The following is an 18315-nucleotide window of genomic DNA, read 5'->3' on the forward strand; positions in this document are numbered from 1 at the left end:
ATTCAAAATGCATCCCTCTTGTCATAATTGTTGTGGTCCAGGAACAAAATCAGAAGAAAGATTAGCTGGAGGCGTTCAAGGAATAAATCCTCTACATGATGCTTGCAGACAACATGATATTGCATATACAGATAATAAAGATTTAAAAAAAAAAAAAAAAAGACAGAGTAATGCATCAGAATAGTGTCAATTTAATTTCATATTCCTTGCTACAAGTATGTATCACATTCGAAAGGGACAGCCTCTGTAATGCACAATGGGGAAGTCATGTTACTTCCATTTCAAATTTATACAATAGCAGCTAATCTGTATGAGGCATACATGCCTATGAGTCGTCAGCACAGGAAATCAATGAAAAAAAAAAGAAACATTTCTCACTCCCCGCAACTGCAGGAATATCTACACCTGCACACAGCTTCGCTCTTGTAATGACCGGGCAACTTTACTTTGCTCACGGTGAAGTTGACCAACATCAATTAAACTTAAAGACGAATTAACATATTACAGTATCTCTGAGTAATTTTGTTTGTTAACGAGCAGGAGAACTACACTCTTAGTAAGCTCTCCATTGACACTTTTGGATTTGGCTGTTGCTAGATGTACACTGAAGCACCAAAGAAACTTGAATAGGCATGTGTATTCAAATACAGAGAGATGTAAACAGGTAGATTACGACGCTACAGTCACCGACACCTATTTAAGGCAACAAGTGTCTGGTGCAGTTGTTAGATCTGTTACTGCTGCTACAATGGCAGGTTATCAAGATTTAAGTGAGTTTGTACATGGTGTTATACTCTGGGGGACGACCGATGGGACAGAGTCTCTGAGATGAATCAGGGATTATCCCACACGACCATTTCACGAGTATACTGTAAATATGAGGGAGTCGGTAAAACATCAAATCTCTGATATCTCTGTGGCTGGAATAACATCCTGCAAGAATGGGACCAAAGACAACTGAAGAGAATCATTCGAGGTGACTGAAGTGCAACCCTTCCACAAATTGTTGCACATTTCAATGCTGGGACCTCAACAAAGCTTCACGTTCGCCTGGGCCCAACAACACTGACATTAGACTTTATGACTGGAAACACGTTGCCCAGTTGGAGGAGTCTGGTATCAAATCATATCAAGCTGATGGACGTGTATGGGTATGAAAACAACCTCATGAATCCATGGACCCTGCATGTCAGCAGGGGACTGTTCAAGCTGATGCAGGCTCTCTAATGGTGTGGGGCATATGCAGTTGTAGTGATTTGAGGCCCCCGGTGCATCAATTATAACAAGTGACATGTAAGTAAGCATCCTGTCTGATTACCTGCATCCGTTTGTGTCTACTGTGCATTCCAACAGACTTGAACAGTTTTAGCAGTACAATGTGACACCCCACACGACCAGAATTGCTAGAGTGGCTCCAGGAACAATCTTCTGAGTTTAAACACTTCTGCTGGCCATCAAACTTCTCAGAGATGAACATTATTGAGCATATCTGGGATGCCCTTGCAATGTGCTGTTCAGAAGAGATCTCCACCTCTTAGACTCTTATGGATTTATGGGGAACCCTGCAACATTCGTGGTGTCAGTTCTGTCGAGCACTACTACAGATTTTAGTGTAGTCCACGCCATGTCATGCTGCAGTGCACTTACATGCTCTCGAGGGCCCTAAAAGATATTAAGCAGGTGTCCCAATTTCTTTGGCTCTTCGGTGTACGATATCACAAAGGGAAATATGAAAAAGAATTATTTTCCGTGTTTACTCAAATGTAAGCCGCACCCGAATCTAAGCCGCACCTGAAATTTGAGACTCTAAATTCAAGGGGAGAGAAAAGTTTTAGGCCGCACCTCCAAATCGAAACAATGTTGGTCCATTGAGATATGAGACACAATTTAGGTCGAATGAATGACGATACAGCTACAGTAGTTTGCTTCGAGTCTTAAGCTTAGCAGTTAAGCTTTACCAGGTAGCCATTGCTTTGTGTCAGGCGCTCCGTCCGTATTTATACGGGTACCCTTCCTTTTTCACGTGCTTTGTCTAGTTTGAATTGATTGCTTATGTTGCTTCGATCTGATACGTGCCGTTTTCTTTGTTCTAGGTGCTTACGTCACTAAGCAGAAAATGCATTACTGTACTGTTCGTCCCATTCTGGTAGTGCGTGTTTAGGGTCTGTCGCCGCTCGCGGCATGGCTTGCTTTTGTGCGCGCTAACACCGCCTACAAAAAAAAAAAGAAGAGAGGAAGTGTCATTAGCGAAACAATGGCAAGAGACTGCTATTTGTTGTTACTTACACTGCTGCTTTCTTTGATAATGATCAACAAGAACCAAATAATAGACTGCGTATGATAGAACAGGTTCTGAACGAGAGTTAGGCGGAAATGTTTCTCCGTTTGAAAATATTTGTGGCCGCTTCTTTAGTACATCAAATTCTGCACAGAAATCAGAGTCATCTTAGATTTACAAATCTAGTCAGTTGCTGTGCTTCATTTCTGACTGTATCACTATTAGGCACAAGAATAATACAAATATAAACACGACACGATACGATACGTATGTTCTTCCGCGTTTGCTGTTGCCTCACTCAAGTTTTGTAGTTTATTAGGCAGACAGGATTTAAATGAGATAGCAGCAAACACGAAAGAATACATGGAAAAATGTTTATATTTGTATTATTCTTATGGTGAAGAGAATACTGCATGTGATTCACATTTCATCAGGATCCTATTAGCAACCATCTCTTCTCAGGGGTAGGAAAAGATTCAGAACATAAATTTGGCCATATTGACAAACATCCCAAACAGTCTCGCCAGACAGATTTTCTTAGTACATTGAAATTCTGCTACATTCGAAGATGAACAATACGGAATTTGTATTTACTTTTGGATAGTGTATGAAAATGCAGTGGTCGAAACTCTGGACGGAGAAAAAAGCTAGTCTTCCACTTTTTTTTAAAAATTTATTTACTGACGCAAAGGTTTTGGCACCAGTATTTACCTTTGTGCCCACAATGCATGCCTGTGTCGCGCTACATATATTCGACGGCAGAAGTTAGTTGTGGCGGCACCTACCAACATTTTTCAGAACTTCCGCTTGCTTTGCACTTGATTCTAAGCCACAGGCTGTTTTTTTGATTACAAAAAATGGAAAAAAAAGTGTGGCTTAGATATGAGTAAATATGGTAGTCCTAAATGAATCTGATTGACATTATGATATTTGTTGTTGTTGTTGTTGTTGTGGTCTTCAGTCCTGAGACTGGTTTGATGCAGCTCTCCATTCTACTCTATCCTGTGCAAGCTTCTTCATCTCCCAGTACCTACTGTAACCCACATCCTTCTGAATCTGCTTAGTGTATTCATCTCTTGGTCTCCCTCTACAATTTTTACCCTCCACACTGCCCTCCAATACTAAATTGGTGATCCCTTGATGCCTCAGAACATGTCCTACCAACCGATCCCTTCTTCTGGTCAAGTTGTGCCACAAACTTCTCTTCTCCCCAATCCTATTCAATACTTCCTCATTAGTTATGTGATCTACCCATCTAATCTTTAGCATTCTTCTGTAGCACCACATTTCCAAAGCTTCTATTCTCTTCTTGTCCAAACTATTTATCGTCCATGTTTCACTTCCATACATGGCTACACTCCATACGAATACTTTCAGAAATGACTTCCTGACACTTAAATCTATACTCGATGTTAACAAATTTCTCTTCTTCAGAAACGCTTTCCTTGCCATTCCCAGCCTACATTTTATATCCTCTCTACTTCGACCATCATCAGTTATTTTGCTCCCCAAATAGCAAAACTCCTTTACTACCTTAAGTGTCTCATTTCCTAATCTAATTCCCTCAGCATCACCCGACTTAATTAGACTACATTCCATTATCCTTGTTTTGCTTTTGTTGATGTTCATCTTATATCCTCCTTTCAAGACACTGTCCATTCCATTCAACTGCTCTTCCAAGTCCTTTGCTGTCTCTGACAGAATTACAATGTCATCGGCGAACCTCAAAGTTTTTATTTCTTCTCCATGAATTTTAATACCTACTCCGAATTTTTCCTTTTGTTTCCTTTACTGCTTGCTCAATATACAGATTGAACAACATCGGGGAGAGGCTACAACCCTGTCTTACTCCCTTCCCAACCACTGCTTCCCTTTCATGCCCCTCGACTCTTATAACTGCCATCTGGTTTCTGTACAAATTGTAACTAGCCTTTCGCTCCCTGCATTTTACCCCTGCCACCTTTAGAATTTGAAAGAGAGTATTCCATTCAACATTGTCAAAAGCTTTCACTAAGTCTACAAATGCTAGAAACGTAGGTTTGCCTTTCCTTAATCTTTCTTCTAAGATAAGTCGTAAGGTCAGTATTGCCTCACGTGTTCCAGTGTTTGTATGGAATCCAAACTGATCTTCCCCGAGGTTGGCTTCTACTAGTTTTTCCATTCGTCTGTAAAGAATTCGTGTTAGTATTTTGCAGCTGTGACTTATTAAGCTGATAGTTCGGTAATTTTCACATCTGTCAACACCTGCTTTCTTTGGGATTGGAATTATTATATTCTTCTTGAAGTCTGAGGGTATTTCGCCTGTTTCATACATCTTGCTCACCAGATGGTAGAGTTTTGTCAGGACTGGCTCTCCCACGGCCGTCAGTAGTTCCAATGGAATATTGTCTACTCCGGGGGCCTTGTTTCGACTCAGGTCTTTCAGTGCTCTGTCAAACTCTTCACGCAGTATCATATCTCCCATTTCATCTTCATCTACATCCTCTTCCATTTCCATAATATTGTCCTCAAGTACATTGCCCTTGTATAGACCCTCTATATACTCCTTCCACCTTTCTGCTTTCCCTTCTTTGCTTAGAACTGGGTTTCCATCTGAGCATTTGATATTCATACAAGTCGTTCTCTTATCTCCAAAGGTCTCTTTAATTTTCCTGTAGGCGGTATCTATCTTACCCCTAGTGAGATAGGCCTCTACATCCTTACATTTGTCCTCTGGCCATCCCTGCTTAGCCATTTTGCACTTCCTGTCGATCTCATTTTTGAGACGTTTGTATTCCTTTTTGCCTGTTTCACTTACTGCATTTTTATATTTTCTCCTTTCATCAATTAAATTCAGTATTTCTTCTGTTACCCAAGGATTTCTACTAGCCCTCGTCTTTTTACCTACTTGATCCTCTGCTGCTGTCACTACTTCATCCCTCAAAGCTACCCATTCTTCTTCTACTGTATTTAATTCCCCCATTCCTGTCAATTGCTCCCTTATGCTCTCCCTGAATCTCTGTACAACCTCTGGTTCTTTCAGTTTATCCAGGTCCCATCTCCTTAAATTCCCACCTTTTTGCAGTTTCTTCAGTTTTAATCTACAGGTCATAACCAATAGATTGTGGTCAGAGTCCACATCTGCCCCTGGGAATGTCTTACAATTTAAAACCTGGTTCCTAAATCTCTGTTTTACCATTATATAATCTATCTGATACCTTTTAGTATCTCCAGGGTTCTTCCATGTATACAACCCTCTTTCATGATTCTTAAACCAAGTGTTAGCTATGATTATGTTGTGCTCTGTGCAAAATTCTACCAGGCGGCTTCCTCTTTCATTTCTGTCCCCCAATCCATATTCACCTACTATGTTTCCTTCTCTCCCTTTTCCTACACTCGAATTCCAGTCACCCATGACTATTAAATTTTCGTCTCCCTTCACAATCTGAATAATTTCTTTTATTTCATCATACATTTCTTCAATTTCTTCGTCATCCGCAGAGCTAGTTGGCATATAAACTTGTACTACTGTAGTAGGTGTGGGCTTCGTATCTATCTTGGCCACAATAATGCGTTCACTATGCTGTTTGTAGTAGCTTACCCGCATTCCTATTTTCCTATTCATTATTAAACCTACTCCTGCATTACCCCTATTTGATTTTGTGTTTATAACCCTGTAGTCACCTGACCAGAAGTCTTGTTCCTCCTGCCACCTAACTTCACTAATTCCCACTATATCTAACTTCAACCTATCCATTTCCCTTTTTAAATTTTGTAACCTACCTGCCCGATTAAGGGATCTGACATTCCACGCTCCGATCCGTAGAACGCCAGTTTTCTTTCTCCTGATAATGATATCCTCTTGAGTAGTCCCCGCCCGGAGATCCGAATGGGGGACTATTTTACCTCCGGAATATTTTACCCAAGAGGACGCCATCATGATGTAATCATACAGTAAAGCTGCATGCCCTCGGGAAAAATTACGGCAGTAGTTTCCCCTTGCTTTCAGCCGTTCGCAGTACCAGCACAGCAAGGCCGTTTTGGTTATTGTTACAAGGCCAGATCAGTCAATCATCCAGACTGTTGCCTTTGCAACTACTGAAAAAGGCTGCTGCCCCTCTTCAGGAACCACACGTTTGTCTGGCCTCTCAACAGATACCCCTCCGTTGTGGTTGCACCTACGGTACGGCTATCTGTATCGCTGAGGCACGCAAGCCTCCCCACTAATGGCAAGGTCCATGGTTCATTGGGGGGAAGTTATGATATTTAGTTTTTTGTATTAGGTTTCAAATTATCCTTTAGCTGCAATTAATGAAAGATGTGTAGTTTTTTTTACTATCGCGAATTGGTTCTTTTATAAATATTTAGGGTCAAGAGATGGCAAAATAACCCACGCAAGATACTCCATATTCCAATGTAACACACTTGCTGTTATTTTGGACAGTTCAGTCCACAGTGTTGCTGGACTATAATGCAGGTCAAGGTATGGTTAGGGATTGTTTCACAACTGCTGTAAGGGAGCTTCTCTTATGTCAGTTACCTCTGCTGCATGCTTCTTGCATCTCAATCTGCGACATGGCAGCAAGAAGCCCCGTCTTCGCAGCTATGTTGTGAAGTGAAATGCAAGAAACACAACATGGCGCCGAAGACGGGGTTCCTCCCTGCCAAGATGTGAGTGTGCAAATGTAACCCATTTGCTGCTATTTTGGACAGTTCAGTCCACTGTGTTGCTGGACTATAATGCAAGCTACGGTATGGTTAGGGATTGTTTCACAACTGCTGTAAGGGAGCTTCTCTTACGTCAGTTACCTCTGCTAAGTGGCTGCATGCTCAATCTGCGACATGGCAGCAAGAAGCCCCGTGTTCGCAGCTATGTTGTGAAGTGAGATGCAAGAAACACAACATGGCGTCGAAGACGGGGCTCCTCCCTGCCAAGATGTGACTGTGCTGACTGCTCCGAGCTCCTGGGCGCCAGAGTCACGTCTGCGCCATTTTAAGCTCCCAGCAGCATGCGCAGGTCGCTCACAAAACTCCCTCTCTCAGCCTTCATCTCTGCCATTACAGTCACTTCTGAAACATACAGAGTGCAACGTAAGTGGAATCTGTCATGCCGCACATAAAGTAGTTTATCTGTTGTTCCACCAATGCAGAGTAACAAAAATCTCAAACTAGGTCCAGCTCTTTTAAAGATTCTGAGGTACACCCACCCTAAAAGATGGAAATATGTATATTTTTTTCAGTAATGTGTATAATAATTTCAAGTATAAGGAAGAACTTAATATTTTCTCAGACACATTTCATATAGCTGTCAACGTTTGAGAATGTTGATATCATGTGATGTTTTCAGAGAGGAAGTAGGTAGCCTTAAAGCTGCACCTTGAAATGCTGCCTTATTCTTTAGTGGTGTCCTACAGACTTTTTATTATTACGAAATAGGAGGTCTGTTCAGAATACTGCAGAACATTCGTAATTTCTCGCTAATAGTGTGTTGGAGCAAAATGTGGTTGGCATCTCTGCACACCCTGTGTTTAATGCGTAACTGCCAGAAGGTTCGTTGATGTATGTCTGCTAGTTACCGTGCAGTGCTATATTCAGTAGCATGTTGTGTCACATACTTTCCAAATTTCAAGGTGGCAGAGTTAAGAGGAGCCACGTGTCTGCATTAAATTTTGCGTGAAACTCAAGAAAACTTTTACAGACACACATCAAACGATGTAGAAAACGCACGGTGATGTGTGCTTAAGCCATACTCGATGTTACATGTAGTTCACACAGTTTAAAACTCACCGGACAGAAGTTACAGGTGACCCTTGTTCAGGACACCCTTATCAGGAACTTCAACAAAACTGTGTGTGCCAATCAAGACCAACTGTCCGAGAGATTGCAGAAGAATGTAACATTTTGGTAGGATCATGTCACGAAACACTGACACAGCATTTTGGGATGCATCGTGTTGCTGCCAAGTTAAGCCCCACGGTTTATGAGTCAAGACCAGGAAGACCTCCGCCTCACAATCTGTGAACGGCTTATGTATTCAACAAATGAGAACAAGATGTTCCTTAAAACATCATTATGTTAAAATAACTTAAATTCTGTAACACTTAGCTGATCTCATTCTGTTGTGAGGACACAAAAAGCCTCTGCACCTATTCAGATTTTGGGAGTGCTTCAGCTGTGACGATTCTGTCCAAATGTGTTACTTGAATTAATATTAACAGTAACATGAACCCAATTTTCCATGTAGCATCAACATCACCCAAGTATGTCTGTACGAAGCATCACAAGTGTTTCATAAGTCCCATATAAAATTGTGAAACCCCCAGTACTTGCTTCTTGTGATGTAACGGGTTAAAGTGGGTAATCACTTGCTCAACTTTCAGCTTACATACTGATGAAGAAGGAAAGTGCATGAACACAAAGCAGCAACCTTGCTTCCCTTGCACTTCTACCACACATTCTTCCCACCTCCACACTGTAACACACACGGAACACAATTTATCCATAAATATGATTACTGTTCTTAGATGTGGTAAACACATTTAACATTTGTTTTTAACTCCTTTCATTTCAAGGTAAACACGAATTTTACATCTTTAGAACAATAATTTTCATAATGTTGCAATTTTTCCTATCCCCTTGAACACAAACTATTAGTCCTGGAGAAAAATGAATAAAATCTTTTTTGGTAGCAAATTTTAAATTTGTATTGGTAAATATTTTTGCTGCAAGCTGCACTGTTCAAGTTATTCAACCAATTATAAAAAAGTAACCTTTAAACAACCCCTCCACCACTCCAATGCACACCTATCACTGGACAAGATTTTCAGTATAGTTTTCAGGACACTCATTCCTAGTCCTGTGCAAAAAATTGTGACTACACAATTTTGTTCCCCTCATTTTCCTTCTCTGACTGGATTACATGGTGAATACACATTTTTGAGTCCCATCAGTAAATTTCTGCCAGTTTGTGAAAATTTGTTCATAACACTGTTGGCATATTTTCAATGCCACCTGGAGACGTTCTTTTACAATGAAACGGGTTTTGGTGTAGCAAATGTACTTGAAACATGGTTGTGGTGGTTGTTATTAACATTTAACACACCATGCAGTTAACTGTGTTAGCAGGAGCATGAAAATAATTTCAAACATTTTTTAATGAACATTGTGACAGGCTATTATGGTTAAATTTTCAAGGAGAGGAATGGAAAGCCCTGTAATTGAAGTAGCACATGAAGTGAAAGAAGATCTCTCATGGTCTCTCGCCATTTTCTAAGGTTCAGCTCCAAGGTTAAGCAGTGTTCAACAGAACTCCTTACCTTTGATTTTAGAACTTCAAAATTTTCAATTAATTTAGAAAGACTTATTTTAAGCTATCAGTGTTATAATCATATTTTAAAAGGTATTTTCAAGCAAATGTTGAGCGTGGTAATCTGGATTAACTCATAACGATATGAAAATGGTGAATAAGAACCTCATGCCAAAAACTAAATTGGCATAAAATGAATGCCAAAATAAGAATAAACTATCATTATTCTCATGACATACCATCTGTTAGATTTGCCAACTCACAATCAAACTGTCACTTCTCAAAGTAACATATACATCCAGCTATGCTGTACATCAGTATGTAGCAACAAAGAAGAATTAACATTCAGTGACTTTGCCAACTTACAACCAAGGAGTCACCTTACAACCTAATATATACTTTGGGCTACGGGACAGATCAGTCTGTCACAACAATTGTCATTATGCTTTAGCCACCCTATCAGTATTTGTTATATTTACTTACTGTCCTAATTTTTTCCACAGAGCTGAGTGTGGATTACATTTGTGAAATTACTGGCAAAAGTAATCCCAAACTGATACCTCACTTTTTAAAATCTATAATGAAGCACATTTATATTTATTAAAATTCAAGTACAGGAATAACACCATTTCAACAGTTTCACTCTTGGGCCCATGAGTTAGTTTGCCAGCCAATAGCTGACCACACTCCAAATGGCTGCATTTTGTCAAATTTCAAGTCATATGCAAATGGGGCTTCACAATTCACACATAGAAGGGCTTCAATTTCCTGTAATATTATTTACAACAATGTGAAGTGAATTTAGGAGTTGGTTATGAACAAACTTTTCAATTGATGGTTTATAATATATTTCTAAAAATATTTCATAATGCATTTCAGGTACAGCCCATCATCAGATGGCCTGCTAAATTAACAACACAATGCGAAAATGTATAGAAACGCATTAATACAGACACAAAGGTTTTGAAAACCAACATTACAATACTGTGACAAGTCCTTCCAGCTTATAAGACCAAGAAGTTACTGCATTCAAATAAAGCAATGCTGAGGGGACATACAGACAGCTAGCAGACAAACGAATATAATTGGGAACACTACATGAGTAACCTTCCTTGTACTAGATGGATTGTGAGTGACTGTGCCGCAAACTGCCAATACAGGAGGGTAAATAATAACTTTTTACCATGATTTATTTTACAATAATAAATATTTACACATTTAAATTAGTGTGTATTTCATGCAAACATACAGGGAAATTAAACATATTGAAGGCAAGTAGTAAACTATAAAAAGAGTGAAGTAAAAATACACTACTGGCCATTGAAATTGCTACACCACGAAGATGATGTGCTACAGATGCGAAATTTAACCGACAGGAAGATGCTGTGATATGCAAATGATTAGCTTTTCAGAGCATTCACACAAGGTTGGCACCGGTGGCGACACCTACAACGTGTTGACAGGAGGAAAGTTTCCAACCAATTTCTCATACACAAACAGCAGTTCACCGGCGTTGCCTGGTGAAACGTTGTTGTGATGCCTCGTGTAAGGAGGAGGAATGCGTACCATCACATTTCCGACTTTGATAAAGGTTGGATTGTAGCCTATCACGATTGCGGTTTATCATATTGCGGCATTGCTGCTCGCATTGGTCAACATCGAATGACTGTTAGCAGAATATGGAATCGGTGGGTTCAGAAGGGTAACATGGTACGCCGTGCTGGACCCCAACAGCCTCGTATCACTAGCAGTCGAGATGACAGGCATCTTATCCGCATGGCTGTTACGGATCATGCAGCCACGTTTCGATCCCTCAGTCAACAGATGGGGACATTTGCAAGACAACAACCATCTGCACGAACAGTTTGATGATCTTTGCAGCAGCATGGATTATCAGCTTAGTGACCATGGTTGCGATTACCCTTGATGCTGCGTCACAGACAGTAGCGCCTGAGATGGTGTACTCAACGACGAACCTGGGTGCACAAATAGCAAAACACCATGTTTTCGGATGAATCCAGGTTCTGTTTACAGCATCATGATGGTTGCATCTGTATTTGGTGACATCGCGGTGAACGCATATTGGAAGCGTGTATTCGTCATCGCCATACTGGCGTATCACTCGACATGATGGTATGAGGTGCCATTAGTTATATGTCTCTGTCACCTCTTGTTCACATTGACGGCACTTTGAACAGTGGACGTTACATTTCAGATGTGTTACGACCCGTGGCTCTAGCCTTCATTCTATCCCCGCGAAACCCTACATTGCAGATAGATAATGCATGACTGCATGTTGCAGGTCCTGTAGGGGCCTTTCTCGATACAGAAAATGTTCGACTGTCACCCTGGCCAGCACATTCTCCATATCTCTTGCCAATTTAAAACGACTGGTCAATGGTGGCCGAGCAACTGGCTCATCACAATATGCCAGTCACTACTCGTGATGAACTGTGGTATTGTATTGAAGCTGCATGAGCAGCTGTACCTGCACATGCCATCCAAGCTCTGTTTGACTCAATGCCCAGGTGTATAAAGGCCGTTATTACTGCCAGAGGTGGTCGTTCTGGGTGCTGATTTCTCAGGATCTATCCACCCAAATTGCGTGAAAATGTACTCACATGTCAGTTCTAGTATAATATATTTGTCCAATGAATGCCCGTTTATCATCTGCATTTCTTCTTGGTGTAGCAATTTTAATGGTCAGAAGTGTAATTAGCCTTAGCATAAAATTGTAGTTACAAAGTAACCTGCAGTGTAACTGGATAGATACAAAATCTACTCACCAAACAGCGGGAGGCGAACACAGATATAGAAAGTATTATGTATGCAAGCTTTCAGAGCCATTGGCTCCTCCTGGCAGAAGAATTTAAGGGGAAGGAAGGGGAACGAAGGAAAAGGATTGGTGGGTTCGTTGATTTGGGGGAGGAGGCCAAACAGTGAGGTCATCAGTTCCATCGGATTACGGAAGGATGGGGAAGGAAGTCTGCCATGCCCTTTTAAAAGAACTATCCCAGAATTTGCCTGAAGCGAGTTGGGAAATCAAGGAAAATCTGATCAGGATGCCCGGATGTAGGTTTGAACCGTCTTCCTCCAAAATGTGAGTATGCTGCGCCACCTCACTTGGTATGAAGGAAAAAGACTAGTGAGGTTTAGGAAAAGGGGTAGAGTTCAGAGGAGTCACCCGGAACCCCATATCATGGGCGAATTACCAGATGGGATGAGAAGGAAAGTGATTGTTGGGAACTGCACTGGACAAGGTTTGAAAACCTGAGAGATAAAAAGTGGAAAATAGGGCAGTATGGAAGACAGAGATTACTGCTAAAACATCATACACAAGTTAACAAGGGCACTGTGTGTGATAGAGGTGGGTTGAAAAAAATACACACGTCAGAAAATGAAAGATATAGAAAACTAAAATGTTGAAGAAAGGAATAGCTACTGTGAAGAAATGCTGAGATGGAAGAAATTAAGCTAAATAAGGGCAAGGTGGGTGGCAAGAACGGACATGTTGTAGTGCCAGTTCCCACCAGTGGATTTTAGGGAGACTGGTGTCTGGAGGAAGAATCCAGATGGTATGTGTGGTGAAACAGGCACCAAGGCCATCACTGTCATGTTGTAGTGCATGCTCTACAACAGGATATTGTGTTTGCCAGTATACATCCTCTGTCTATGCCCATTCATCCTGATAACCTGGTGGTAGTCATGCCGATATTAGAAGCCAAGTAGTGTGCACGTAACAGCTAGTAGATGACTAGTCATTTCACAGATGGCTCTACCTTTGATAGTATAGGTTTTGCCAGTTACACGACTGGTATATATGGTGGTTGGAGGTTGTTTTATTTCACTATATTTACCTCACAAAACAGCACATACTAGATTTGTAGTAATGGGAGATGCGGAAGAAATCATGAAGAAATTAAGGGTCCAGTTGCAGGAACTAGGAAAAGACTGCATCTAAGCTGAAGTGTTTTAAGGTAGTAAGTACAGAAGAATGATCAACATTTTATTCTCATTGTTGTACTAACCAAGTACTAACTAATCAATGAAACAGTGAATGGTAACCGACTATGATTTTCAGCATTTTTGATTAGCTACTAGCTTAATTTCTCTTCTGTATTTTGCACAGTTATAAATGTATGATCTTCCATTTTGCGATGCACGTAGTCAAATAAAACAAGTTACAAAAGAAGTACTTGTTATGCCCAAGTAAAATCTTTTTATATATATGAGGATGGTATCTGTTCTTTCAGGCCTGTCCGGAAGAACAGATACCATCGGTGACCATGCAGCTCGTTAGAATGACATTACAAAGAAATAAATACCCTTAGCTGCATACAGGCATTGACATACGTCAACGAGGACAGATGAAAATGTGTGCCCCAACCGGGAATTGAACCCAGGATCTCCTGCTTACATGGTAGACGCTCTACATCTGGGCCACCGAGGATAGTGCGACTGCAGCGACTTATCTCTGGTGCACCTCCCGTGAGACCCACATTCTCAACTTATTGTTCTGCACTATATTCGTAGTTCCCCTGCCCATTATACTCATTAATCGTGGCATTGCTGCCGGCACTGTGTGACACACACACACACACACACACACACACACACACACACACACACACACACTTTATATAATTTTCACCTTTCTTTTGTACATTTGACTATCTTCAGTGCGGATGCGCAAACAGTGCCTGAACGGGACTCGGCAGTAAGACCGCGAGTAAGAGTATAATAGACAGTGGTATTATGAACATAGTGCGGGACAATAAGTTGAGAATGTGGGTCTCACGGGAGGCGCACCAGAGATAAGTACCTGCAGTCACACTATCCTCTGTGTCCTCGGTGGCTCTGATGAACAGAGTGTCTGCCATGTAAGCAGGAGATCCTGGGTTCAGATTCCTGGTTGGGGCACACATTTTCATCTGAACCTGTTGACATATAGCAACACATATGCAACTAAGGGTATTCATTTCTTTGTAATTAAATCTTTTTACTTCACCTTTCTTCATATTTACTACTTGTCTTCAATATATTTTATTCTGCATTTATGTTGGCATGAAATATATCCTAACTTAAATGCGTAAAAATTTCTGTTCTTATTGTGAAACAAATCTTGGTAAGAAGTAATGGCTTACTATCCTATATTGGCAGGCTGCAAAGCCACCACTCACATGCCATCCAGCATAAATGAGGTTAGTTATGTAGGGATGAGGTCCACTATATTCATTCTTCCGCTAGATGTGCATATGTCATCTCAGCATTTCCTTCTTTATGTGAATAAAGTAACTTCATGGTCTCATAAGTTTAAAGACTTCTTTGTCATAGCTCTTTAATTATATTGTATTGCAGTATGTAGTTATGTGAGAACAATATGAATTTTGGTTTTCACACCTTTATACCTGTATTAATAGATATCTATACATTTTGAAATTTGCAGTATAAAAACGTGTTGTTAATTTAGTAGGTCATCTGGCAATGGGTTACACCCAAAACACAATATGAAAATAAAGGAATTCCATTACCACCTAGTTATCACTTATTGCGAACTGTCAGCCTTTTATAGAATCACATTAAAGATTGTTAGATTGCACATCTCACTATTGATTTTCATTGGTAGTTACACTAATCAATGTGTGATCTCATGACTCACACCTTTGCTGACAACACAGACCTTCATTTTGCACCTATTGGGCTGCATAACAATTAACTCCTAATGACATTTATCAGAAACTGAACTTTACAGCTGTTGCTTGTGCTGAAGCCTTGTTTACGTATTCAAAGACAGCTTTTGATGTAAACTGCCATGAAACTAACTTCTCAGACCAGTGATCTTTTCAAACTCTATTCCAAAGTAATTATTTTTGGTTAGAAGGGAACACCTAACAACAAGTAAATCACATTTTCTATATAACTTAATAATGCCCTACCTGTACTGGTTCAATTTATAGATCTCTTTACATTGCTGATATTCACCATAGTGGGACCATTCTTCTGCTGCACATTAAGAGTTGACATTTACAAGAAGAATACCAAATCAGAATAAACCCTTTCTACACTAACATACCATGAATTCCATTGAGTTGTGCATTATAAGTTAATGGATATTTAGTAAACTCTCCTCTTCATTCAATGTGAGGTTCTATACAAATCATACTTTAATGTAGTGTTATGAAATGTCACATTTAACATCAACACAAAGAGTTCTTATGGGGCAGACACTTTATTGCTCACATGGTGGTTTTGGAGCAGTTAAAGTTCCATCATCTGGTGTGAAAACTAAATCACTTAACCATCTGAGATCATCTTCACCCCCATGTTGTCTAAGAACAAAGGTTCAAGAAGAGCAAAAAGGGGACATGAAGTCCATAAAAATTGCTGCCCCAAAAGAAACACAGATTTTATGGCATTTATGTTACTTGACTCTTTTTTTAGTCTTTTGACACAATTTTTGTTCCATGACAACATTGGGGTACACAGATAACATCATATGGCTAAATTATTCTACTTTTTTACACTACACGAAAGAAATTTGTGTGTTGTGAAACCAGCCGTGTATGCCATAAAACATAGCTGATTCAGGATTATTGTGCAATTTATTAATTTTAGAAAATTAAATCGACAGATAACATTATTATTATAATGAATTCATCATGCTTCCAGCAACATAACATGAATTACGCTTACTAACACACCATCCTGCACACAGCAATTAATGAACAGCAGTGAGAAACACAAGGAAGTCACTTACCATGGTGTCTGGCTTAGCACACATCTCATCTGTTTTTTCTTCTTTGACTGAAATGGTTTTCAAATTGTCCAGGACTATAGTCTTGTATAGGCCTACCTGAAAAACGAGGGTTCTCATAAGAACACTCATTAAATTTAAAACCCTCCACTGGCCACAGGAAATGGACAACTACACAGGAACACAAAATATTCAATGGAAAAAGTGATTCACAACTTTCTGGTTATAACGTCACAAAACAAAGTAACAGGATATCTAAATCTCAGGCTGGGAGACAATTGCGAGATTTATGGGAGACATCTTGCCTTTTTTCCCCCCATGAATATCTTCAGAATTATGATCAGTCAAAACAACTGAGAGACTAAAGTTACTTCACCAAATCCGAATAAAACCATTTACTATAATACTACTCGTGACGGAAAAAAAGATAAGATGGCTCTTTAAATCTTGATAGACAAATATTGAACTGAATTTATTTTGGGCCTGTACTGTAACCCATGAGGTTATGACCGTATTCTTATGAGTAATTGTAGGGGCAATGGAATTCTTACTGTGAACCACATTTTCCTCGGAAAATTTAATATGCATTTTTAACGCAGTTTGTTGAAATTTTCTTCATCCGCATTTTCATGGTTTCATACTAACTACTGCAGTGCTGCAACCCTTATGAACTCACTACGGGGAGGGGGGGGGGGGCGTACCACACACACTGCTGTTCACATACTGTACTGAGAAACAGCTGATCTATTATTAACACAAACATTTAACACGTTTCCTCACGAAGTGACTTACGTTTTCTCTGACGTGCGTACCACAGATAACGAATCTTCTATTCTCTGATATCGAATAATGCACTTACTGAAAAATACACGTACCAGCAGCTCTTACTGAACCTATTTCGTTTGTTACACATCTCCAAAATACTGTTGCTAAAGGTTTTTACGAAAGCACACTGAAACATGCCTATTACTATGTTCTTCTGTCAATACACGATTTAGCGACCTGTCGAGCGGTACGAGTAGGTGAATGCCCGAAGCACACTAAATGGCCGCAGCAAATGCAACAGAATTCGGCATTCCCTTTCATCCCAACGTAACAACCCACGAAATTATGTAATAACCGGAGGAAGCTTTAATCTGAAGAACTTAATAATACGAACCAATGGCTCATGCTACAGACTGAAGGAGCTCTACATCAGATGACAGCAAAACACTTTATTGTTCCTCGTTCACAGACATCACAGCCCATGGGCTAAACAAGCCACCATAACGACACTAATGTAGGGAGTAAATTTGCGACATTCACTATGCATTTCTTCTGGTCTATAACGAAGTATTTAACACTAACTATGACTTTCTCTCTCGGGATGAACACGCCGTCTCAGTATATTACAGATGTCGCCAATGGTGACGCAACTGCTACTTTCCAGGTACGGAATAAAATATCTTTGAAGTATGCCCAGGAACAAACATTATACTAATTAACACTGTATTAGTATAGTTAACATAACTCGGAGGCATTTACTGCTTCTCAAGATCAAATAAACTATAACATAAATTTTGCATTAATGCTGTTTCAAAAAAAACTTTCGTATTTCCAACATACATGATTATAAATTTCAGTAGCTTATTTCATACCTGGAGGCATTAATTCACGTATTTCTGCTAAATACAATATTGCAACTGTTTTTTTCTTTTCTTTATATATATAGAACAATTAATTCTTGAAACACAACACGGTTCTCAAAGAAGTGTACTGTGAAAGAATCTACTATCAAGGATGCTTCACAGCCTTGCATACAATGTTGTTGCTCTGCCAGAACGGGCGCCCTATGTACACTCACGCGCTTTACGTCAGTGAAATGTTTTTTATTCATTTCATAACTCACACTATTTCAGAGCTTATGTCTGGCAGGAGAGATGTCAAGGTTACAATTTCCTTTTTTGAAATTTTGTCACACTTATAATAATACCCTGTGAAGAATTTACTTACCGTATT

The 18315-nt window shown here is 39.9% G+C and overlaps 1 long non-coding RNA gene across 1 annotated transcript; it reads right to left on the reverse strand.

Moving 5' to 3' along the window:
- Positions 1-6528: 6528 nt before the first annotated feature.
- Positions 6529-18050, reverse strand: LOC124553772. The gene is made up of 3 exons (XR_006968130.1): positions 17955-18050; positions 16321-16416; positions 6529-7327 (listed from the first exon to the last, which is right to left on the reverse strand). It is a non-coding gene; the product is annotated as an uncharacterized LOC124553772 (long non-coding RNA).
- Between the last annotated feature and the right edge of the window lie 265 nt (positions 18051-18315).

This window comes from Schistocerca americana, chromosome 11 (genome assembly GCF_021461395.2).
Source record: "Schistocerca americana isolate TAMUIC-IGC-003095 chromosome 11, iqSchAmer2.1, whole genome shotgun sequence".
Lineage (NCBI taxonomy): Eukaryota > Metazoa > Arthropoda > Insecta > Orthoptera > Acrididae > Schistocerca > Schistocerca americana.